General features: G+C 41.0%; 1 non-coding gene across 1 annotated transcript; it reads right to left on the reverse strand.

Annotated features, from left to right (window-relative positions):
- Window positions 1–1,305: 1,305 nt before the first annotated feature.
- On the reverse strand, window positions 1,306–1,412 carry LOC112090028. The gene has a single exon (XR_002901387.1). It is a non-coding gene; the product is annotated as a small nucleolar RNA R71 (small nucleolar RNA).
- Between the last annotated feature and the right edge of the window lie 5,745 nt (window positions 1,413–7,157).

A 7,157-nucleotide genomic window follows, 5' to 3' on the forward strand; every position in this document is an offset into this window, starting at 1 on the left:
ACCCCCTGGTGTGTGACCCTCGGTGTGGTGCTTCTTCAGATGGCGAGGGGTGGCTCCAACAACCCAGAAAGGGCGGGTCAGTACCCAGTTTGTCCTGGGCTGACCCGACCCACACTCTTTTATATAAATAGTTTTTAGAGACTAAAACGCTAGTGATCCATTATCTTATCCTTTATCTTAGTTTCTCTTTGGTTTCTCTTTCCTTATCTGTGTAAAACCGACGTGATTAAGAGATATATAAGAGATTTCATTATCTTAAAGCTGTTTCTTATCATTTTATCATCTGATCTCAACTTCTAATAATGATTACATCACCTCTTGCAAAGGAAATGGTGTGTTAATCATGATTAGTGAGTAGTTATCTTTTAAGCTTCTAGGTGTGTAGATTAGGGTGCTTAGATGATCGGTTTATGATGTTTAGGTTCTAGATTCTCATCTCCTTTCCTTAGTTAGCTGCTCTTAATGCTAGATCTTTGCACATCACTCTGATCTAGACCTTAGTCATTTCTCCACCCACAAGGTGTTTGATGAAATGTCTGAATGAGCTAAGCTAAGGGTTTATGCCTTTTTCATCATGGGAATGATTTGTTAAATGCATGAATGACATATTAGAACTTTTTCTTAAAGCTCACTGATTCATATTTCACAAATGATGATTTGGTTTGAAAGTGGATTAGTGTAGAGATTAATGCCTTCATGAGAGGATTAGTCTAGATTTGAGTTCTAAGTTAATTGGTTTTGAGATCATGTGATTGCTTGTTGCTGCTTTCTGTGTAAGATTCGGTCTCTTTGAAATAGAAACCGTTTGGTCATTATTATACTTGATGATACTTTATGCTTGTTGATTGCTTGATCTTGCTTAAGGTGAATTAATCTTGATTAAGTGATTTACAAAGAGATTATTGTCATGGGAATGAATTAATCTGCTTTTGAAGTCTGGACTAAAGAGTAACTTGCATTGCATTATTGTTCTTAGCATCATGAATAAATCTCTAAAGCACCCTAATCAATGATCACATCTAGAGGTTTAGCTTTCTCTTTGTTTTGAATCTGAGTCTTTGTTTTGTTATCTTGTTTCTTGTGATTAAATTACTGCTTGTTTTTGTTTGTTTTATGTTTTAGATCACCTTGTTACCAACTCATCTGCTTGTTAGACTTGAATTAAGATAGCTCCTCATAGTTCTAGTGTCTAGAATCTTTCCATTTGGATTGATACCTCAAGTGGTACAATGACATAAGTAGTTGAGGAATTGATCAAGGATTGAAAAATTCCTGCTATCATTCTTCTCTTCATCAAGAACAGCAAGATTAAGAAATGAAATCTCAAGTTTCATTCAGAAGAACCATGAATCCTTTTGTGAGGCTTGGGAAAGATTTAGAGGGTATACCATGCAATGCCCTCACCATGGATTCTCAGATTCTCAGCAGTTAAGTACATTCTACAGAAGTGCTTTACCACAGGTCAGACTCCTCTTGGACACTGCTTCAAATGGTAATTTCATGACCAAGGAAGTCAATGATGCCATGACCCTTGTGGAGAATGTAGCTCAGCGTGATGAGCTTTATGGATCAGAATTTTACAGGAATTCAAGAGGTGCTGTGTGTGCTGAAGATGAAAGAACAAGGAAAGACATCTGGTCTCTCAATGAGAAGCTAGATAAACTTCTCCTAGCTTCTCATAAGTCAGTCAACTTGATTAGAGATGTGAATCATGTGTTTCAAGACACATTTCAATGGGAAGACATCACAGCTGAGGTAAACTTTGTAGGTGGCCAACAAGGTTACCAAAAGGGCTTTACCTACTACAAGAATCCCCCAAACCAGAACTTCTATCCTCAAAACACTCAACAACAAGGTTTTGTCCCTCCCCAACAACAAATTCTCCAACAGAACTCAGAGAATAAGGATCAAGAAGTGCAGAACTTGCTCCAGCAAATCCTCAAAGATCAAGAAAGTGGTGCCATAGACTTCAACAAGAAAATGGCAGAGATTAACAACAAGGTGGATTGCACTTATTCTGATCTTCTAACTCAACTTTCAACCTTGGCTTCCAAAGTCAAGAGTCTAGAGAACAACAAGGGCCACTGCAGTTCTCAAGCTCAAAGATCTTTACCAGGGACATCAGTTGCACATCAAACAGAATACTGCAATATAATCCTCTCAAATGCTGAGAATCATGCTGCTGTCCAAGAAATTGAGGATCTTCTCCATAGCAATGTCTCAAGTGGAAAGTGCCTGACACAAGATGATGAGGATGCCATCATAGAGGAGTTTGACTTCCTGTTCTGTGATCTCAATGAGGACACTGAGAAAAAAGGTGGGGAGGCAGCTTCTGAGATTACTGAAAGAAAGGATCAGATAATGGTTCAAGGAAGGACATCTGATGGAGTCTCTAGCACTGGTTCAACAAGGGTGAAACCCAAATCAATTCCCAAGCTAGGTAATCCAGGAAAGTTCTCCATCTCATGCTCTCTTGGAAGTTTGAAAGTGGACAATGCTTTGTGTGATTCTGGAATCTGGTAACACTCCAAACCCCTTGTACATATGCATCTAGTTCTTTATTTCTCATTTTGCATCTTTCTTGCTTTTGCCGTTCACTCCTCTCTTATGCTTTTATAACACAAGGGACTGTGTTATTTAAGTGTGGGGGAGGGATTTCGTGTTTACTAATCATGTTTATTCTGCTCTTATTTTCCTTTTCACTTTGAGTCTCATTTTGCATTCATCTAAGTGCATATAAAAACCAAAAAAATGGAAAAATCTGAAAAATTTTCACAAAAAATGCTCATGTAGTTGCATTCACATTTTAGGTTGGGCATCTACGTCGATTGCATCGTTTTCTTCTTCGCCGGCTCGTCGTCTTGAGTTTCTGCGGAAAGAGGGCGGCTCGGCCATGTTGACTCGGGTCGCCGTGGGGGTCTGTTCGTCGAGGAGACGAGACATTGGAGGAGCCGAGGGGTTTTTTGCGCCGCTTCCTGAGGCTTCTGCAGGTGTCGAGAAATCGAAGCGTCTCCGGATTCCATCCATCGGGTCGGGAATTCTGGCTCTCCAAGTTGGGTTTAGTCGCTCGGCCGCCATCGCGTCGAGCCTCTCCGTAATCGCCTCGTTTCTTTTATCTTGTTCGTCGATTTTCTCCATCAACGCAGCCATCATGTTTCGCATCTCCTCCTGGGTTTCGGTCGTTGCCGTCGTTGTGCCCGATGCCCGAGCGTCGTTATCTGCGCCGTTACTGGTGTTGTTGTTATCGTCGGGGGTGTTGCTTGCCATGTTCTTCGGATCTTAAAGTCTTGTCGATTTAGAGTAAGAAAGTTTCGATCCCCACAGACGGCGCCAAATTGTGTGAGCCAAAACTCGCACAACCAGAATTTTGTTCAAGGAAAACTAAGGGATCAGAAACTTCTAGGGTTTATCGACAATAACAGTAAGATCGAAAGAAAGTTTTTCTTGCTGTAAAAGTGTTTAGCTCTTATTGCTTAGGGTTCTCAAAGTTACAGAATGAATTGTATACATCGTCTATTTATACTAATTCCCCGAACCGCCTAGCCGAGAATCTCGGGAGAGATTTTCGGAATGTTTCCTTATCGCCTCGTGCGGCTCACTGCCCTTGTATTTCGCCTAGGGTTTTTATGGGCTTCGTCTCTCAAGGCTTTAGTTCAGCCCATCTGAACTTTTCCACAGCTCGGCCCATCTAACTTCTCCACGGCTCGGCCCGTCTAACTTCTCCACGCCTCGGCCCACTTGCCACTTTAGTCAAGACATGATTCGGTCCACCTCACCGAGGCGCGGCTCGGCCCAGGTATGTTAGAGAGGGGCTTGGCCCATTACGGCTCGGCCCATCTCTCCTTCTTCACGGCTCTCCCACTTGGTGATCACGGCTCTCCCGCTTGTCTTGGTAAAAACGGCTCTCCCTCTTGTCTTGGTAAGAACGACTCTCCCATTTGGTGGCCACGGCTCTCCCACTTTCCATACTTAGTCATTTTGAGATGGTTTTATCTGTGTAGGGTGAAAACCGACCCCAACACTTGTGTGTTAAAGAAAAGAAACTCACTAAGTGGTTGTTAAAGAAAGCATTCCCCTAAGAGATGAAATGAAGAGAGTGATGAGAGCTGATTGAGTGTCAAGGATAAAATGCCATTTGGGGTGAGTAGACTAGAGAAAGAATCTTGAGAGGTTTAAAGTTGAGTGCGAAAAGCATTTTGGGTGTGGGGTAGATGCAGTTCTATCTTTGTATGCATCTATTGCTTTTTACCCTTAGTATTTTACTAAAGTCTACTAATTTTTGAGTGATCCCCTTGCATGGAATACCAGTTACTTGATTGAGATCATTTTAATCTCAAAACCCAGTCCCAAGCCAAATGAATTCACTTGATTTGCATGAACATGATGCACTTGAAACTTTAAATAAATGTCAAAAGGTTGAGGTTAGGAATGCTTGTGAAGGTTTTTGCTTGAGTTTGGTTCATTTGGTGACAAGTATGGCTAATTTTTATGAGTAATCCAGTTTGCATTGCAGTCTAGAATTAGTAACTTGAACAATGAGCTTTGAATTCTTTTAATGATGATCTCTCTTTAAAGAAATATGAACTCCCATGCATTCAACCTCTCTCTCTCATTTGTTCTTGTTTGCATGAGGACAAGCAAAGGACAAGTGTGGGGGAGTTGATATACTCATATTTTTTCATGTTTAGGATTGCATTTTTGTCCAAATATTGAGTCTCATGCATACATTTAGGTAGTTTTACATATATTTGTCTTTGCTTTTGTCTTTAGTTAGGAATTGCATTAGGTTCTAGAGGGTCCTGCATTTTTGGAGTGTTCTCAGGTCATTTGGAGACTTTTGGGAGCAACTTGGAGCTGGGATCATGGAGGAACCCTCACCTGTGTACAGCAACTCGGACAGATGGTTTGGTGCAGACAAAACCCTCACTTTGATCGCGTGGGACGAAGGACTTTCAATGCGACTCAACCTCCGGTGTATTCATCAAGAATCAAGAAAAATGAGTCTAGTTTCCGGAACACTTAGAATCAGACAATTTGGAGCCGTGAACTGGGAGATATCGCCATCGGAAGGAACACATGTCTTGCGGCCCGATCAGGTCTTACGCGATGCGCCTCAAAGAACCGGTGGAACGGAGCCTTTTCCGACGTCATCTGAACCCGAACTCTTCATCAAAGTTGGAGATAATAGAGTCACGGTCCCAGAACAGGTCGAATCATTGGATTTGGAGTTGTGAGCTGTGAGTTACGGAAGGCGAGAGACAGACATATCAGCCAGACGTCTAAGAGTGGATAAGGTGCTAAGTGTCATGATTTGACACGGTGATAACGCCACGGCCTGAGCTTTCCCGTGGCATAATATGACAACTCTCGGGATTTGACACGGTTACCATGCCACGGCCATGCACTTAGCCGTGGCAACCTCCAAGGTTTGCTAAAAGAGACAAAAGAGCATGACACGGCCTTGAACCTGACCGTGGCAATCACCGAATCATCAACACCTTGCCACGCCCAACATGACACGGTCCAGATCAAGAACGTGGCAATCCAAGAAGTTCATCACCCAAACCCAGAAAAGAAGAGACACGGCCACTAGACATGGTGTAAATCAAGCCATGGCAACCTTGATCATGAAGAATCTGTCCAAGAACTTTGACACTATCAGTTTGCCACGGTCTGGCCAAGCATCATCTGACCGTGGCAAACCATACCACTATCCAACTGAGCCAGGTCAATACCCAGTTTCTCCTGGGCTGATCCGGTCCATTAGCACTTATTATATATAGCTTTTTGGAAAAACCCTAATCATCTCATCTTCTACTTAGTTTCTCTCTAATTTTATTTCCTTTTTAGTGTAAAAACGAGTTTGATTAGGAGATATCTAAGGGATTTGATCATTCCAAAGCTGTTTCTTATCATCTCATCATCTGATCTCAACTTCTAATCATGATTAACATCACCTCTTGCAAAATAAATGGTGTGTTAATCATGATTAGTGAGTAGTTATCTTTTAAGCTTCTAGGTGTGTAGATTAGGGTGCTTATGTGTTTGATTTATGATGTTTAGGTTCTAGATTCTCATTTCCTTTCCTTAGTTAGCTGCTCTTAATGCTAGATCTTTGCACATCACTCTGATCTAGACCTTAGGCATTTCTCAACCCACAAGGTGTTTGATGAAATGCCTGAATGAGCTAACTTAAGGGTTCAAGCGTATTTCATCATGGGAATGATTTGTTAAATGCATGAATGACATATTAGAACTGTTTCTTAATGCTCACTGATTAATATTTCACAAACGATGATTTGGTTTGAAAATGGATTAGTGTAGAGGTTAATGCCTTCATGAGAGGATTAATCTAGTTTAGAGTTCTAAGTTAATTGGTTTTGAGATCATGTGAATACTTGTTGCTTCTTTCTGTGTAAGATTCGGTCTCTCTTAAGTGGAAACCGTTTGGTAATTATTAGACTTGATACTTTATGCTTGTTGATTGCTTGATCTTGCTTAAGGTGAATTAATCTTGATTAAGTGGTTTGCAAAGAGATTATTGTCATGGGAATGAATTAATCTGCTTTTGAAGTCTAGACTAAAGAGTAACTTGCATTGCATTATTGTTCTTAGCATCATGAATTGATATCTAAAGCACCCTAATCAATGATCACATCTAGAGGTTTAGCTTTCTCTTTATTTTGAATTTTAGTCTTGTTTTGTTGTCTTGTTACTGCTTGTTTTTGTTTGTTTTATGTTTTAGATCACCTTGTTACCAACTCATCTGCTTATTAGACTTGAATTAAGATAGCTCCTCAAAGTTCTAGTGTCTAGAATCTCTCCATTTGGATTGATACCTCAAGTGCTACAATGACATGAGTAGTTGAGGAATTGATCAAGGATTGAAAAATTCCTACTATCAATAGCATCGTAGAACCGTCGTACAAGCGTCGTAATATTACGACGATTTTACGACGCTTGTTCACCAAACCGTCGTCAAACTGTCGTAATGTTCATGACGATCATACCTCTGACAGCCACCGGATTAGCTCTAGATCCAAGGTACGAAGATATAAATGTCTGCATATTATGACGGTTTTACGACAGTTTGATGAACAAGCGTCGTAAAATCATCGTAACGTTCAAACGCTGTGAGCATGCCACGTGGCTTGTCA

This window comes from Eutrema salsugineum, unplaced genomic scaffold, assembly GCF_000478725.1.
Source record: "Eutrema salsugineum unplaced genomic scaffold, Eutsalg1_0 scaffold_11, whole genome shotgun sequence".
Lineage (NCBI taxonomy): Eukaryota > Viridiplantae > Streptophyta > Magnoliopsida > Brassicales > Brassicaceae > Eutrema > Eutrema salsugineum.